Source organism: Crocuta crocuta, unplaced genomic scaffold, assembly GCF_008692635.1.
Source record: "Crocuta crocuta isolate KB4526 unplaced genomic scaffold, BGI_CrCroc_1.0 scaffold273, whole genome shotgun sequence".
In the NCBI taxonomy this organism is placed as follows: Eukaryota; Metazoa; Chordata; class Mammalia; order Carnivora; family Hyaenidae; genus Crocuta; species Crocuta crocuta.
In genome coordinates this window covers 6,427,890-6,445,345 of record NW_027529425.1, presented here as the reverse complement: position 1 = coordinate 6,445,345, position 17,456 = coordinate 6,427,890, and the positions used below count along the sequence as shown (strand labels likewise).

At 55.7% G+C, this 17,456-nt stretch overlaps 1 protein-coding gene across 1 annotated transcript in view; it reads left to right on the top strand.

The window, feature by feature from the left end:
- The first annotated feature begins 6,750 nt into the window (after positions 1-6,750).
- The window catches only part of ELFN1 (extracellular leucine rich repeat and fibronectin type III domain containing 1), a 57,205-nt gene continuing 46,499 nt past the window's right edge, over positions 6,751-17,456 (top strand). Inside the window, exon 1 of the mRNA XM_077758851.1 lies at positions 6,751-6,860. The gene's annotated coding sequence lies outside the window, so the exon portion shown is untranslated. The remainder of the gene's footprint in view (positions 6,861-17,456) is intronic.

The window sequence follows — 17,456 nt, the reverse complement described above, 5'->3', positions numbered from 1 at the left end:
GCAGGCCGCGCCGGGCGGGGGCGCTCTTGAGCCTGGTTTGGAATTTTTACCCACCGCGCAAGCCGCAAGCTGGGGCAGGGGCGGTGGGCAGTGGGAGATGCTGGCAGGCGGTGTGGCCGTTAGGTGCGGATGCGGGGCGTCTAGGGGGCTGAGGCTTTAGAACCCAGTTCGGAGGCGGCCGAGTGATTTCGGATCTCCGGAGATTCGGGAGACGAAGGAAGGGGAAGGGGGGATCGGTGGGAGGGAAGTCAGCCAAACCGAACGTTCGGGGAGTCGGAAGGGGCCTGGCTGATCCCACGCCCCACCCTCTCCCCAGCCGAAGGGCGAGGCGGGCAATGGGAGGGGTGGGCGAAGGGGTCAACGATACGGGGAAGGGCAGGTCCCCGAGGGCCGGACCACCCTCTCGCCCCCGCCCCCCATGTGCCGAGCCCTCCTCGTCCCCGGATACGCGCGCCCCTGCGGGCTGTGCATTTGCACTCGCGGACGCGCGCGCCCACACAGGGTCTGACTTCAGGTCAACTTTCACGCGGCTCGCGGGTGTGTGTGCACACGGCCGTGTCCGCACGCGCGTGCACACCTCCGCCTCAGGTGCCCACCTCCCGTCGCCTCCCAAAGTCTCCTCTCCCAGACCTCGGGGGCTTCGGCTCCAAATGGTGGCCTGGGGCGGCGGCGAGGACGCGCGGGGCGGACCCGGAGGAGGGGGCGAGGCTGCTTCCCGGCACCCCTCGCCGCCCCCGCGGCGCGGTCCAACTTCNCGGTTGCGGCGCGTTGAGTCCGTGGTTTCGGGGCATCCCCCACACCCAGGGCTCCGAGTCGGGCGCACCCGAAGTTAGCGGTCGCCAGGCGCCGGCCGGACAAACTTCCCTCCCCGACGCCGCGGCCCGAAGGCCCCGGACTCCGGACCCCTCCGGCTAGGAGGCGCCTCGGGGACCCCGAAACTTTCCTGAGCGCTGTGAGAGCGAAGGGCGGGCTGGGCAGGGAGTGGGGACGGGGTGGTCTTGCCTGCGAGTGCATGGTGGTAGCCGGGGCGCCCCAAGTTGGCCCGGGAACTGCCCCCCCAACCTGGAACCCCATTCTCATAGTGGAAGGCGGGCAAGGAGTAGAGTGAGGGCGCTTAGCCTCCGGGATGGGGGAGGCAGCGCTCCGCCCCGTGCCTCTGGAGCCCTGGAGGGGGTGTTGCAGGACCCCCCCGTTCGCCTGGCCCTGCCCGCAGTTGCCAGTCCGAGGGAAGGACCCGCTGCGCGGCTATTAATAGGCTCCTGTGACCCGAACCTTTCCAGGCCCGGGAAGCTGCGAAGCTGGGCTTGGCGGCGGGGTGGGGCGGGACCCCAGGCCCAGAACTGGCTCCCTTCCCAGCTCTCAGCGTCTCTATCCTGTCGCTCTTCCCTCCACGCCCCCACCTCCGAGGTCTCCTCCGGTCTTTCCATCCCGGTCTCGGGGTGTCGCCCCCCCAACTTTTTCTCATCCTAAACTGTACAGTGTGGCCTGTGGCTGCCCCGTCAGTCGCCGGGGGTCGGGGGAGGGGCAGGGCCAGATTGGCGCGATCGGCGCACATTCCCCAACCGAGTCCTCCTCCGCCGAAGGGGTGTGGGGTTCCTGGGGCCAGACTGCCAGGGACGAGCGCGAATTTACTCGCAGTCAGCGCCTCTTCCTCCCAACGCACACAGCGGCGCGCGACACCTGCGCCCACCCCTGCGGGCAGGTCGCCACCTCGTGTGAGGGGCCCTGGGGAGTAGGGGGGGTCGCCGCCCGCAGCTTGAGGAGATGTAGAGAGCCGAGGGGACTTGCGGAGCTCTGGAGAGGCTTTTGGGGTGTAGCTACAACTGCATGTGCGCGGAGGAGGCGATGTCCTGCTGGCCTCCCTTCCAGCGGCGCCTTCGCAACCCTAAGGCCCAGGAGGATTCCGTTTCCTCCTCCCACCTTATCCCAGCACTCAGATCCGAGCTTGAGTGGATTTGAGGATTTGGGGGGCGGGGAATATGGAACACTTCTTCCCTTCTGCCCATCTGCGGAGCCCAGCTCCCAAGCGGCCTGGGAGTCTTTGTCCCCCAGGGCTGGCCGCCGCCCCGCCCCCTCCGCTAATTCGGGGACCCCAACGCCTTCCAGCTCAAAGAATCTCACAGCTTTGGTGAGCGAGGTGTCGCATCCTCTATCCTGCTCTGGGTCTGGGGGTGGGGTAGGGGGCGTGGATCCCAGTACTGGGTCCCTGACAGATGTCCTCGCGGTGGCGCCGGTGTCTCTCTGAAACAGATTTAATGACTTAACACGCAGACCGCCTCCCGGCGGGGCCCCGGGGGAGGGGCGACCCAGCCGAGACTCGGGGACAGGTCGCAGCTGGAAGGCGCAACCTCTGCTCAGAGTGGGGAGGGGGCTCAGTGGGAAGGACCCCGACATGGGGTCTCCAATCCCCTGCACCCCCAACTCTGTACTTCACTCTCTGCACCTGCCCATGGATCCTCCGATTGAGGGGACCTTCCCTGGAGGAGGGGACCTTCCCTTGAGGACTTCTACCCTGCCCCCCGCAGTTGACCTCTGAGCCCCTGTGCAGAGCCCTGACCCTGGGCAGCCGCATACCTGCCTGGGGGTTGGCCACTGCAGGTCAAGGGCATGCTGAAGCCTCTGCCCTCCATTTGCAGGCTGCAGGAATGGGCTCACATCCCTTGTGATGGGGAGTAGTGTGAGAAGGTCAATATCTAACCCTGGGCAGGCACCTAGCACACTTCCTGGCATGCTGGAGACGTGCATCAAAAGCCAACCCGATCCTTCCAGATGAGGTGGTTGGCTGGCAAGGGTCTGGGGGAACCAGTCAGAAAAGGAGGGAGCTGTCACCTCTGGCAGCTGCACAGGGATCTCGGTCACTGCTGTGCGTTTTCTGTGCAGAGTGAGACCAGAGGCTGGAAGGTTGCTTTCTGGGACCTACCAAGAGTGACCAGAGGCGCCTCTGAGAGAGGACGGGTTTTGCTCCATTCCAAGCCTCCAAGCCGCAGCTGGAGGCCTCCTGAATGGCAGGGAGGCAGGGAGGGGAGGGGAGACTTGTCACCACCCTCTCTGTCCCCTGTGCTCAGGCCTGACATATCTGAGGCTTGCAGTGCGATACCCCTTGGCCTGCACTGGCTGGGACAGGGGTGTGGGTAGGGGGCAGCCCAAGGAGAAAGGCCACATACAGCCCAGATGCCCCAAATGGCCCAGCAGCCTTCTTCCCTGTGCCTCACCCCTGCCCCCAGAGCTGTTTGTGTCTGGGCCACCCTGCCCCCAGTACTTGTAGATAACCATCGGGGCACTCCAGCTCTTGTCCTGCACCCACCCTCAAAGGAGCCCCAGCAGACAGGCAAGAGGGGGCCAGAAAGCACTAAATTCCTCAATTTTCCTAAGTTCCGGCCTGGGGGGGTGGGGGGTGGGGAGCAGCTCCCCTTCCTTCCCGCACTCCCCCCTTCCTAGTCAGCCTTCTGTGCCCAGGTGGTGCCGTGGGCGGGGGCTTGCTAGTCCATATAGGACTTGCTTGTGTCCTGGACGTTCATTCACATTCCCTCTCCGGTCCCCACACACTATAGGATTTATCTTGATTTGCTGCCTTTGAATTGAGTCAACTCTTTTGTATGCTCGGTGAATTGCCCAGCTGCTGGCGGGGAGCGGAGAGCGTGCCGGGGGTACTGAGGCCGGGAATCGAGATCGGAGGCGGGCGGGGGACAGGAAGCGGGGAGGGGGCGCGGGCGCCTGCGGGGGCGACCGATCAGGCAGTCCGGGGACGCGAGCAGGGCCCTGAGCTGGAAACCAGGCTGGTCGAGGGGTAGTTACGCCCGGGCGTGCCCGGCTGGAGCTCGGAGCTCGGAGGGGTCAGGAGGCTCCATCGCGGGCATAGAGTGCCTCTCGGCCTCTGCTTTGGATGGGCCGTGGGGCGTGGGGCAAACGTCAGGGCCTCTCTTGACTCAGTTTCCTTGCCTGTGATCTGCGGGAAGAGGCTCTAACACACGCAGGTTGTGAGGGTCAAAAAACTAAACGGGAAGAGTGCGCAAGAACCCCCGGAATCATCCCAGAGGTGGGGGTGAGTGCGGGAAGGAAGGGGAGCCAAGGCTGGGGAGGAGAGGGGCGGCCCTACCTGTCCCTTCCGCCCCCGCCCCCACCCCTGCGTTCTCGGCCTGCAGGTCTGTCTCCTCCGACGAGGGCCGGACCGACGGGCTCACCCGGGTCCTGAGAACGCCTTGGCTTTGCTTCATTGGTGGGGGTCGCGGGTGGCTGGGGCAGGCACCGNCGCGGCCGCGCGGGCGGAGCGGGGGTCAGGGTCAGGGTCCTGCTGCCGCCCCGGGTCGCTCTGCCCCTCGCACAACTGCTGGGTTGCGTGGCCTCGCCCCTTCCCCAGCCCGCCCTCCCCTCGGCAGCCCCCTTGGCCGTCCGCGCCGAGTCCTGCGCCCCGGAACCCGCTGCTTCGCACCGCGGCCGACCCTCCGCGACCCCCGTCGGTGTCTGCGGCACCATCCCTTCCCCTCAGCCTTCCCGGCGTCGCAGCGCCTCCCCATTCCGCGCCGGGACGGTCCTGCCACACTCGGGGGAGAGGCTGCATTACGCGGCGGATGCCGTGGAGTTAAAGCCCTGGCGTGGGGGTGGGGGCCTTTGCTCTGAACTTGGTGAATATTCTCCACCCATCCCCCGACCTTGGACCCGTTCTCGTAGTCATGTCTTTTGGGGGAGTGGTGCTGAGCCTCTTTGCCCCAATCTGCCTCCAAAGGCAGGAGCCCCCTTTCGATCCTTTAAAATCCATATGGCACCTGCTTGCAGCCCAGGGTGGGGTCCCCTGCAGGTGTTCCCTCTAGGACACAGACCTACAGCCTCTGGCATCAAAATCACTCTTCCAAGCATCAGCTGCATGACCTTGGGGCAGATAACCTCCCAATCCTCAGTTTTAACATCTGTAAAATGGGGGTATGATGATAATGTATACTTTANGGGGGGGGGGGCTCCTGGAGGCCTTTCCTCCAGGCTTGGGAGACCAAAGCCAGGTTTTCACCGCTCAGCAAAGCCTCAGGTGTGAGCATCTTCTCTTTGGGCGCCTGCGTCATGGAGCCCTTGCTAGGCTACAGCTGTATCTGCCTTATACCTGCTTTATTGGGCTGGTGGCTGTGCGGAAAGTATTCCTAGGATCTTAGATCCTACGGGTCTCAGGAACGGGAGCTTTTGAAGTGTGCTGAGTGCGGGGAGTTATAATCAACAAACCTCTCCAGTGTCTTTCACAGGGGCCGTCTCCAAAAAGACCCTTAGCCTCTGCCCAGTGCTGAGAAGGAAGGAGAAAATGGGGCTGTGTGGTTCTAAGCCACAGAGACTCTGATCGTGACTGCCTGGCCAGCTCCCTGGCCTCCTCAGCCCTGGGTCCTGGCAGCTTTCAGCTTTTAACGGAACAGCTTTGGGGGAACAGAATCATAAGCCCCATGCCAGGTTTGTGTCCCCCTTTGTCAGAAGAGAAATACCCAGACCTAGAGGGACAAACTCTAGACGGTGGGGCTTGTCAGGGGGGAATGCCCACCTTTATTTCTGATTTAGGGGTTTGGAAATGGGCCAGGACCCCAGCCAGCACTTTGGTCCCTCACCTTCCTGGGCACATGCTGGGGGAGGTCTGAATGCCTCAGTGGGTGGTGACCTCCAGGGCCGATGTGTTGGGGCCATGCCCTCCCCACATCCGCCGGACCCTCTCCAGGGAAAGCTCCATGGCCTCTGGGGGTGCTGCCTGCGTGTATTGCCGAGATCAGGCAGTCCCTGATTCAGAAAAAGCCGCCCTAGGCACCGCATCCCGAGGGCTGGCAGACCTAGGGGGGCAGTAGGCACCGGTGCCTGTGGCCACAGGAGGGGAGGCAGAAGCATGGCCAGTTCCACGTCACCCCTGCAAAACTTCCTCTGGGAGCTCAGAAATTCTTCCAAATGGCATTGGATGCAGGCACCCCACACCTGGGTTCTGCTCCCTCGCCTCCCTGTGTACCCCCCCTCCCACCCTGGAGACACAGGTGGCTGGGGTCCCCAGTGAAGCCTGGGGCGGACCTCGGACCTAGCAGCCCTTCTCTCAGACTCTGGGATTAAACTCTTTGGACCCAAATAACTCCTGGTCAGCATCACCTGTTTGGGGAGAGAAAAATTAGTGCTGCCGAGACTCTGTGGCTCAGATGGAGTAAAGTGGGAGCGACTGCCCTGGTCCCACATCTGTGTGTCCCTAGCACATGCACTGTGCACACACATATACACACACGTGCATAGGTACACACATACCGCTCTAGATTTCAGAGGGATTTTCTCAACACTCAGGAAGCCCTCCTCCTCAAGTCCTCCTGGGTCAGAGCCCACCTAGCTGTCCCTTTCTCCTTAGGGGCCCAGTACCTAGTAACAGATGACCCTATTCCTGAGGCTGCCATAGCAGCAGGGAAATTTATGAGCAGAGGTGCTTGGATGTGGGGTGTTCACGTATGTCTGCAGGAAACAAACAGGCGGACCCTGTAGATGCCCGGTGGGTGGCGGAGAATATGTGTGGAGGCAGGGTGCGGGATGAAAAATGCCCATGAGTGACAGGCAGGAGATAGATCTCCAGGACCAGGTGATGGGGCCATAAATTTCCGGGCGTGAACCTGGAGCGGATGGTGGCGTTGCTGCGGACATTGGATACATTTGTCATCCCTGTGATCCCCCGCCATACCCCCCACAGCGCCCTTCCCTGTCTTGTTGTCTGTCATAGATTCCGATTTCTTCCAACAGAGGCTCGAGTGTCGACTGGCCTTGGGTGCATGGCTGATGGTGCCGCCCACGCAGGGGACCGGAGCCCTGATACGGAAGGGAGTTTGCTGTCATCCATCCTAGCACCTGCTGTCCATAGGAGGAGAGTGAGGGTAGGCTGCTGTCTGAGGGTGTACAGTGAGTGGGGGCGGTGGAGGGCAAGGGGGTCCTGTACCTGTATACCAGGCAGCCAGGCACTGCCTCTGCTGCTGGGGACACCTGTTCCCTGTGCACTCCCCATCCCCATGTACCCTGTGCCAGCCGGGGCCCCAGAGTGGAGCAGGAAGCTGTGGGCACTCGGTTTCTATCCCTGGGCTTGCCTGTCCCTCAGCCTCCACCCCACCTGCTGAAGTCTGGCTGCCTTTGCCAAGCTCTCCTGGGGGAGAGGAGGGGTTAGAGCGACTATCTTTGGGATCCAGTGGCCGTACGGAGCAGGAACCAAGACCTCTGGCCATTCGAGCTGGAAGGATACCTGAAGGTTTATTCAAGCGTATTGAGGACCTACTGTGCGCTCTGCCTGGAGCCTTGGGACAAGACCGTGATGAGGCTCTGGCATTGGCGTTGGTGGAGCTTGTGTCCGGGGGTGGGGCACAGACGATGAACAGAATTGCAGCCAAAGGTCACATGGGATGGTGGAGCACAGCTGGGGCCTCCTGGGAGCCAGGACCAGGTGCTTGCCTCCTCCAGGCTGGCCTCCACCTTTCAGACAAAGTGAGAATGGAGGCCCAGGGCAGCAGGGGCCCAGTAGAGTTGACAGCCTTCTTAGGGTCAAAAACAGGCCAAAGCTTGGCTCCCTGCTCTGGAGGATAAGGAGCAGTGGGGAAACGAGTCACAGGGGCTGGCCCAGCATCTGAGCACTGGGGCCAAGGCCACACTCAGGCCTTTCAGAGGCAGCCCCGGCGACCCTGGGGCTGTTCCGTGGTGCTATCTGACTCAGCCCTGTCCGGGCGCCTCCCTTCCTGCCTGACAACGAGTGTTAGTTCCTCAGGATTTATGGCCAGTCTTACCCACAGGGCTTTCCTCCTCCATGAGCTGGTCCCCGGTTCCTCCTTGGGGGGCTGATCAGCCCCAGGTAGGGGGCTCCCCGAGGAGGGGTCGGGCCAGCCCTTAAAGGGTGGCCAGCATTTGGATGACCCAGGAGGAAGGGGCAGGCGTCTAGGCTCAGAGGCCTTTGGGGGAGTGGTGAACAGGGCTGGGAGAGGGGCCTCGACAAGCAGCTGAGCAGTTAGGGTGCGGACCCCACCATGTGGCCTGGGGACGGTCTCCCCATCTGTAATGCCTCAGCATCCCCAGACAAGGCTGGGGTGTAGAGAGAGACCAGTCTGGGCATCCATGGGAAGGATGGCATGGTGGGGGTGGAGGGCATGGCCTGAGGACCCTGTAGCAGCCCAGCCTGGCAGCCCCTCCCGCCATCAATGTGATTCCATTGCACTCCTTAGGGCCTCTAATTCAACTCATCCACTTAACAGATGGGGAGACTAAGGCTCAGATAGTGCAGCAAGCTGGTGTCAGAGCTGGTGGGAATCCAGGCTTGGCCCTGCTCCTGTGCTCTATGGCCTGCGCCCTACCTCCTGTTCCACCTTTGAGAGAACAGAGCCTCCTTGCCTCACGGACGGGGCCACCAAGGCCCTGCCTGGAGCCTGGGTGTGGGGGTGAGGGTGTGTGCACAGCCTCCTGACCTGTGGGCCATGCCCTGCCCCCCCCCCCTTAGGCCTCCCCAGAAGCTCACCTCTCTGCCGTCTTCCCCTCTAGTGGCTACTTCTGTAGAAGGGCCTTTAAGAAGCCCTGGCGGTTGACAACTGTCCACGGCATTGCAGACGGGCACGGCGTGGTGGGTGGGCCGCCCCTGCCCAGGGGACTGTGCTCGGGGCCTGCTGGGTACAGTGGAGGGCCTCCTGAGTCCTCTGTGGGACGAGGGTCCTCCCGGGGCAGGGAGTCTTTCCATGGGTGGGGTCCTTCCATGGGGTGCAGGTCCTCCCGTGGGTGGGGGCCCTGGAGGATGAGTAGCAGTCCGAGGCTTTCTCGTGTTTATCGACAGATTCTGGTTTTATCTCTGGTAGGATCAACCTCAGGTACCTCCTTGTCATTAGCTCCCTCTCGTTTAATAAGCACAGAGACCCAAACACAGGTGGCCACATGCTACCTGTCACTTGGGCCTGAGCAGGGGCCCTATCGGCCCTTGTGGGCAGAGAGCCATGTCTAGGAAGGGGGCTTTCCGGGCCCTGCGCCCCGCAGTCCGTGCCATGGAGAGAAGGCTATGCTGCGTGGCCAGGGGACAGCGGTCAGGGAGCCCCGTGCCCATCCTATGTTGGCAAGACAGAGCCCCGAGGAGTGGCTGGGGGTGTTGGCCCAGCGCCCTGGCAATACCCATAAGTGTGACGCCCGGTTCCCTGCTCCTCCCTGAAGGCCATGCCCACCATCCCACCCCTCCACCGCTGCCCCCGAAGTCTGACGGGCCGGGGAGTCCCAGATCTGTCTCCTGAACCTGTGCTGGGCCTCCACCATCCGCACTGAGGGGTATCCCCTACCTCTTAGAGCCCTATAGAAGCTTCTGGAAGGGGCTGGCTGCAGGTCAGAGGGTGGCTGAACCTTGGTACTTTCTTCTGCCAAATGGGCCTAAAGCATTGTCCCATCCTCAGGAGCTGGGTCCAGGGAGCCGCGTCTCGGACAGGAGGCCCAGGCTGGGGGGTGGGTTTCTTCCCTTTGCTGACCTGGTGTTTCTCTGTAACGGGAGGGAGGGCTGGGGTAGGTGGCCTGAACCTACACAAGTTGTGTAAACGACAAAGCCGTCGCTGGTCTGGCAGAGTCCCCAGGCCCTGCCGTTCTGTGGCGCAGGGCCTCACTTAGTCCCCCAGCCCTGGCCTGTTGGGGGGGCCCTGTGTGCACAGAGGCAAGGCAGAGGGTGCTGGGGAAGGAGCCCGCAGCCTTGAGCGGGGCATGCCGGGGGGAGGGCACAGCCAGTGTGGCGGACCTCCGACCCTTCTTGAGGGAGAGGTCGACCCTTCTGGGGGGAGAGGTCGGCGGGAGAGGTGGCGGACCTGAGCGAGAGGGTGGTCAAGTGCTTGGGAAGAGCCGGGTCTCATTCTGTGCCTCCGGGAGCTTTTGAGGGGTTTGAGCAGAGAATGACAAAGTCTGCTTGTGTGTTCAAAGGACCCCTCCCTGTGTTTGGGGGTGAAGGCAGAGTTTTTAGGGGCATGAGTAGGAATGAGCTGCCGGTTGGGAGTTGCGGCCGATGTCTGGGAGGGATGGGGTAGCCGAGNTTACTAAGCCCATGTGGCTGTGGGCCACGGAGCCCTCAGGGTGCTGAGTGGGGGTGGGGCTGGGAAATTTTGGCAGCTTCCTGTTGGAGACGCACTTCTCAAATCTGAGCTTGGGGGTGAGTGTATGCACGTGTGTGCACATGCCACATACGTGTGCACCCCCGCCCTTTCCCCCCCACCCCCCCGCCGGAGTCAGGAGTGCACACCGGCTGTGGCCCCGACGAAGGGCACCTTCTGACCTTAGAGTCCTTGGTCGAGCGTTTCGTTCCTATGAAATGAACATGTTGTCTGCTTTTTTTTTTTTTATTTTTTGAAAATTCAGTAGAGCAGAGGGAGATTAANGGGTGAGTGCTCCCAGGGGCTCCCGGAGGCCCCCCGTTCAGACTGCGCGAGCCCCGCGGGCCCCTGGGGAGGACGGCGGGCCAGTCGCAGGCCTGGGAGGTGTCTGCCGTCTGACAGACGCCGGCTTGTTTTGGTGTCCTCATGATGCTGTCCCCACAGAGCAGGAGCAGCTAGGTCTGAAGGAGTGTGACTCGCAGGAGACGGCTTTGCAAAAAAAGCAGCTCCAGAAACCCAGCATTTCCACTGGCTTTAATCCACGCAAGTTGGGGCCGAGCCGGGCAGCTGTGCCCGGAACAGGAAGACGGCCAGGCTGGCAGGCCCCATTGCACACGCGCGTGCACACACACTGATGAACAGCCCCCCTGCAGGACGCACCCCTGCAGCCTCCCACGTGCACCCACGGCGTCCGTCATGCGTGTGCATCCACAGCGGCTGCTCTCCTCTTTCAGGCGCACGTGCGAACACGCCAGCTGGCATTCACTCGGGCACACATCTGCCTGGGCACTCTAAAGTGTCACACACACCTCATGCCTGACCCCCAGATGAGTCTCCGCACGTCCGCACACGCTCTGATGTTCTCGAGGACACGCCCTGCCTTGCACGTCTTCTGCCACGCGTGCATGCTAGTGCAGTGGAACACAGGGCCTGTGTTTCAATTGATGTGTCCTCGTGCGTCCCTGTGTGAGTTCTCCAGCCAGCGTGTGCACCCAGTTGTGTCCTGTGTGCTGACATGCAGAGATGCATTTCTCTCTGGGAGGGGGGGCGGGACTGGGGAGGGGTCTTGCTCCACTGTGGGGTCACCTTCACGGTGCTGGTCGCTGCACGGGGCTGGAGGGTCACACGTCACGCTGTGCCCTCATGGGGCCCTTGGGAAGCTGAGGGGAGGAGAGCTCCCCCTCTGGGCACACAGGGGTCCCTCGGCAGACAGGGGGAAGGTGTGCAGGGCCTGGCTGTTCCGGAGGGGAACACGCCATCCATGGAGGGCCCAGGGGCTTCTCCTGCTTACCTCTGCAGAGGGCAGGCGCTGGGGGGGCAGCCTAGACCCTCAGTAGCACTTGTGCCTTCCTGGTCACACAGCCAGGAGGCGACAGGATCCGATTCAGCCCTTCCAGCTCCCACTCTCCTGGGTGAGGGGTGAGTGTCTGGAAATTCTACATTCAGGGAGAAACCCCCATTTTGGGGACAGGCGATGGGAGGCATGGGTACTTGGCGGGAAGGAGGAAGCGGCGCAGAGCTTCAAAGTCAGAGCTTCCGGGCCGTTCCAGCTGTGCCCTTACAGAAGGGGAAACAGGCTTGGAGGGCAGCCCCCACCGCTTGGGACCCTTGGCTCCTGTCCCGCCCACCCCAACCTCCATCTCAGGGGGCCTCCTGGAACCATGGGAATTTGGACCCCCTGGGCCGGGCTAATTCCTGCACTCTGTGTGGAATCCTCTCACAGCCAGAGAGGGAGGTGCTGTGTGCTCATTTCACAGATGAGCAGACCAAGACACGGAGACGTGACTTGGTGCGGGCTCACCGCTTACAAGTGCTAGAACCCGGATCTGCCCATCACAGACAGGTGCCCCTCCCACCCCAGGCAGCGTTCTGCCCATTTTACAGACGGGTGAGCTCAGCCTTCCTGAGGAGTGAGGACATGTCACTGGTTATTGACAGCCTGAGCTGGCTCTGGCCCTTGATGCAGAGGAACCAGGGCTTGCCCTCGGCGAGGCGCTGAGAGAGGAGCCCACCTGGCTTGGGTGGAGGGTGAGCGGCTCCTGGGGCCCAGGCCTCTCCCTCTCTGCTCCTGCCCAGAGTTCTTTGTCCCCCATGGTCAGCAGGAGTCAGGGAGGGAGGCAGCCGTGGAGTTCGATTGTGGGAGACTACCCAAGGTCATAGGGAAATGACCTGTTTGGAGTGAAATCCTAGGTGTGACAGGGTGGCAGAGGCCATGGCCTTGGGGCCTGGTAAGTTATTTTGAAGGCTGTTCTTCTTGGAGCAAGGTGGTAAAGAAGGCATGTCTAGCAGGGGTGCCGGGTGTGTGTGTGCAAAGTGCCCCGGCCCCGTCTCCCACCTTCCGCAACAGCTGAGGGGGTCGTTCACATACCATGACGTTGTAGGTGAGCGTGCCCATGACACGTCCACGTAGCCCTGAGATGGTAGCTTGTTTGCTCTTGTGGCTTAATACGATTCCGTTCTTTGCTGAACTGAGTTTAATTTCTCTGCACGCCCATTGCGGGCATCTGGTTTGGCGTGAACATTGGTGGAGAGCTTTGTGTGGACGTGTGTGTTTGTTTCTCTGGGGTAGGGTCCTTGTACTGGAACTCCTGGGTCGAAAAGGTAAGTTTATATTTAAATCATCAACATACCATCGAAGAATTTTACAAGGTGCCCGCGCCACGTTACATTCTCGAGGCGATGTGTGAGGGTCCTGCCTTCCCCACATTCTGACCCACCTGCTCGTGGGTCTTTCTGTTGTGGACATTCAGGCGGGTGTATCTATTGTTGTTTCAACTTCCCTAGTGATCAGTGAAGTTGAACATTGTTTCATGCGTTCCTTAGGCCTTCATATTCCTTTTTCGATAAAAATTTCTATTCAAATCTTTTGCCCCTTTTAAGGGGTTTCTTTGTCTTCCTGAGTTACAAAACTGTTCAGAACTATTGAGAGAATTCTTTATACATTCTGCATACAACTCATTTATCAGAAATGTGATTTGCAAATACCTTACTCCCGTCTGTCTATAGCTTGTCTTTCATTTTTTAAAGATGTTTTTTTTAGAGCACAGAAGTTGTTATTTGTAATAGAGTCTGGTTTATGTGTTGTTTTTCCTTTGTGGTGTTTCTTTTATGTTTTTGGTGTTTGAGAATTCTTGGCTTAATCCAAGTTCACAAAGATTTTCCTCTTTGCCTTTTCCAAGGAGTTTTATAGTCTTAGTTATTGCATTTGGGTCTGTTTTTAAGCTAATGTTTGGCACGGAGTTTAAGGGTCTAAGTTCAGTTGTTGGCATATGGATACCCAGTTGTCCCTGTATCAGTTTTGAAGACTGCCTTCTCTGTGTTAAGTTTTCTGGGGACCAGAAGGGTGAGAGTTTACCTGTGGGTTCTCACTTCTGTTCTACTGATGTACTTGTCTGTTCTTACACTTGAACCATACTGTTTTGATTACTGCAGCACTGTGCTAAGTTTTTAATTTTTTTTTTTTTTTAACATTTATTCCTTTTTGAGAGATAGAGACAGAGCATGAGTGGGGGAGGGACAGAGAGAGAGGGAGATACAGAATCCGCAGCAGGCTCCAGGCTCTGAGCTGTCAGCACAGAGCCCAATATAGGACTCGAACCCACAAGCTGTGAGATCATGACCTGAGCTGAAGTCAGACGCCCAACCAACTGAGCCACCCAGGCACCCCAATTGTGCTAAGTATTTAAAGTGTGTAGTGTAAGTCCTCCAAATTTGTTTTTCTTCTTGAAAAATTGTTTTGGCTATTCTAAGTCCTTTCTATTTCCATGTAAATTTTAGGATTAGCTGGTCAATTTCTTAAAAAAAAAAAAAAAAGGAAAACCTGCTGGGATTATGATGGGCTTGTGTTTAATTTATGGATCAATTTGGGAATATTAACTCTTCCAATCCATGAACATGGAATGTCTCTCCATCAATTTAGGTCTGTAGTTTCTCTTAGCAATTTTTTTGTTTTCTATGTGCAAGTCTTGCTAATTAAATTTCTTTTGTTAAATTTATTCCTGGATATTTTTTGATGCTATTGGGAATGGAATAATTTTCTTAATTTCATTTTAAGATTGTTTCATGCTAGTACACAGGAATAAAATTGAGTTTGGTATATTGATCTTTTATCCCCCAATCTTGCTAAATTTAATTATTAGCTAGTTTCAGTAGACTTTTGTGGACTCCTTAGATTTTTCTATGTACAGGATCATGTCATCTGCAAATGACATCTGCAAATCTAGTTTGAAAACTAGATTCCTTTTATTACTTTTTTTTTTTTTTTTTTTTTTGCCATACTGCAACAGAGCTTCTGGAATAATGCTAAATAGCAGAGGCCACTCTGTTCCTGGCTGTAGAGGGAAAGCATTCAGTCTTTCACTGTCAAGAATGATGTTAGCGGTGTTTTTCATAGATGGCCTTTGGGTTGAGAAGGCCCCTTGTTCTCCTGGTTTGTGATACATTTTTATCACGAATGTGTATTGGGTTTCATCAAGTGGTTTTGTGTTTGTGTGTTTGCATCTGTTGACACGATCACATGTGTGGCCCCGTTCTTCTATTAGTTTGGTGTATGACTAGTCAGTTTTCACACGCTAACCCTAAACCTAGCCTTGCATTCCTGGGATAAGTGCCACCAGTATAATCCTCTCTGGATGGGGCTGGGCTTGGTTTCAAGTAGTTTGTGAAGGATTTTTACACCTGTGTTCATGAGAGATATTGGTCTGTTATTTTCTTACGGTGCCTTTGGTTTTGGCATCAGGATGAAGTACTGGTCTCATACAAGGAGTAAGGAAGGTTTTCTCCTCTTTCTTTTCTGAAAGAGTTGGTGAAATTTCAATAGGGTGCCTTTAACTATTTGACAGAATTTACCATGCAAGCCACCTGGGCCTTTGCTTTTCTCTGTGTGGATATTTTCAACTATTCCTTTAAAAAATGGTATAAGTCTGTTCAGATTTTCTTGAATCAGTTTGGATAATTTGTGTCTTTCTAGGAATATATGTGCTTCATCTGAATTGTCTAATTTGTTGGCGTCAAGTTCATAAAAATTCCCTTTTACTCCCTTTAATTTCTGTAGGATTGGTAGTGGTGCTTCCTCTTTAACAACTGATTTTAGTAATTTGTGTCTTCTCTCCCATTTTGTTCTTGGTCAGTCGAGCTAAAAGTTTGTCATTTGTGTTGATCTTCTCAAATAACTGAATTTTGGTTTCATTGATTTTCTCTATTTTTTTGTGTTGTTGATTCCATCCATCCCAGCTCTGATCTTTGTTATTTTATTTCACTTGCTTTGGGTTGAGTTTACTCTGGTTTTCTAGTTTCATAAGGTGAAAACATAGGTTACTGAGATTTTTCTTCTTTTCTGATATGCATTGAAAGCTATAAATTTCAAACAAAGTCCTGCTTTTAACTGCATCTCATAGATTTTGATACATTCTGGTTTTGTTTTCATTTAAGTAAAGACATTTTCTAATTTCCTTTTTTTTTCTTTTGACTCATGGCCTATTTAAAACTCTGTTGTTTCCTTTCCAAATATTTGAGGAATTTCTCAAGATTTATTTCTTTTGTTCATTTCTCTTCAATTCCATTGTGGTTGAAGACTACACTTTCTATGATTTCATTCATTTTAAGTGTATTGAGGTTTTTCTTACAACCTGGCACACGTCTGCCCTGGAGAATGAACCATGTGTGTTTAAAAAGAATGTCTATTCTGCTGGATGGAATATTCAATTAATGTCAGTTTGGTCAAGTTCGTGATAGTGCTGTTCATCTTCTAGATCTTTGCTTGTTTTCTGTGTAGTTCTATCACTTACTAAGAGTGGCACATTGAAATCTCCAGCTATTAAATTATCTATTTCTCCTTTTAATTCTGTTGATTTTTGCTTAATGGATTTTGGGGCCCTTTTATTATGGGCGTATGCATGTGTAATTGTTATATCCTCCTGAGATATGGGCCTGTTTATCATTATGAAATGTCGCTCTTTGCCTTTGGCAATATTTCTTTTTTCTTTAGTTTATTGTCAAGTTGGTTTCCATACAACACCCAGTGCTCATCCCCACAAGTGCCCTCCTCCATGCCCATCACCCTCCTTCCCCTCCCCCGCCATCAGCCCTCAGTTTGTTCTCTGCATTCAAGAGTCTCTCATGGTTTGCCTCCCTCCCTCTCCCCCACTACTTTTCCCCTTCTTCTCCCCCATGGTCCTCCGTTAAGTTCCTCCTAATCCTCCTATACATACAAACATATTGTATCTGTCCTTTTCTACCTGACTTATTTCACTCAGCAGAACACCCTCATGTTCCATCCATGTTGCTACACATGGCCAGATTTCATTCTTTCTCATTTCCATTGTATAATAAGCCACATCTTCTTGATCCATTCGTCCACTGATGGACACTTAGGCTGTTTCCATGTTTTGGCTATTGTTGAGAATACTCCTATGAACATGGGGTCCATGTGCCCCTATGCACCAGCACTCTTGTATCCCTTGGGTAAATTCCCAGCAGTGCTATTGCTGGGTCATAGGGGAATTCTATTGTTAATTTTGTGAGGAACCTCCACACTGTTTTCCAGAGGGGCTGCACCAGTTTATATTCCCACCAACAGTGTAGGAGGGTGCCCATTTCTCCACATCCTCGCCAGCATCTAGAGTCCTCTGATTTGCTCATTTTGGCTGCTCTGACCGGCGTGAGGTGGTATCTCAGTGTGGTTTTGATTTGTATTTCCCTGATGAGGAGGGACGTTGAGCATTGTTTCATGTATCTGTTGGCCACCTGGATGTCCTCTTTGGAGAAGTGTCTGTTCATATCTTCTGTTTGGCAATATTTCTTAAAGTCTGTTTTGTCAAATATTAACTTACCCACTCCAGTTCTGTTAAGGTTACTGTTTGCTTGTATTTTCACATCTTTTAGCTTTCATCATAGTTGTATGTTTGAAACCAAAGTGCATCACTTTTAGATAATATATATTTGGATTTTGTACTTTTAACTCAGGCTAACAATCTCTGCCTCTTGACTGGTCTTTAGTCTATTTGCATGTAATGTATCTTAAAAATTTGATATGGTGACTATTTTCTTGTTTTCTACAGGTCTTATCTTTTTTTTCCTTCTTTCTCCTTTGTTGCCTTCTTTTGTGTTGGGTAAATACTTTCAGTGTACTACATGGGTTCCTTTGTTAATTTTTTTTATTTTTTTTTTAATTTTTTTTTTATTTATTTCTAGGAGAGAGAGAGAGAGACAGCATGAGCAGGGGAGGGTCAGAGAGAGAGGGAGTGACAGACTCTGAAACAGGCTCCAGGCTCTGAGCTGGCAGTCAGCACAGAGCCCGACTTGGGGCTTGAACCCACGAGCTGCGAGATCATGACCTAAGCGAAAGTCGGACGCTTAACTGACTAAGCCACCCAGGCGCCCCCCTTTGTTAAT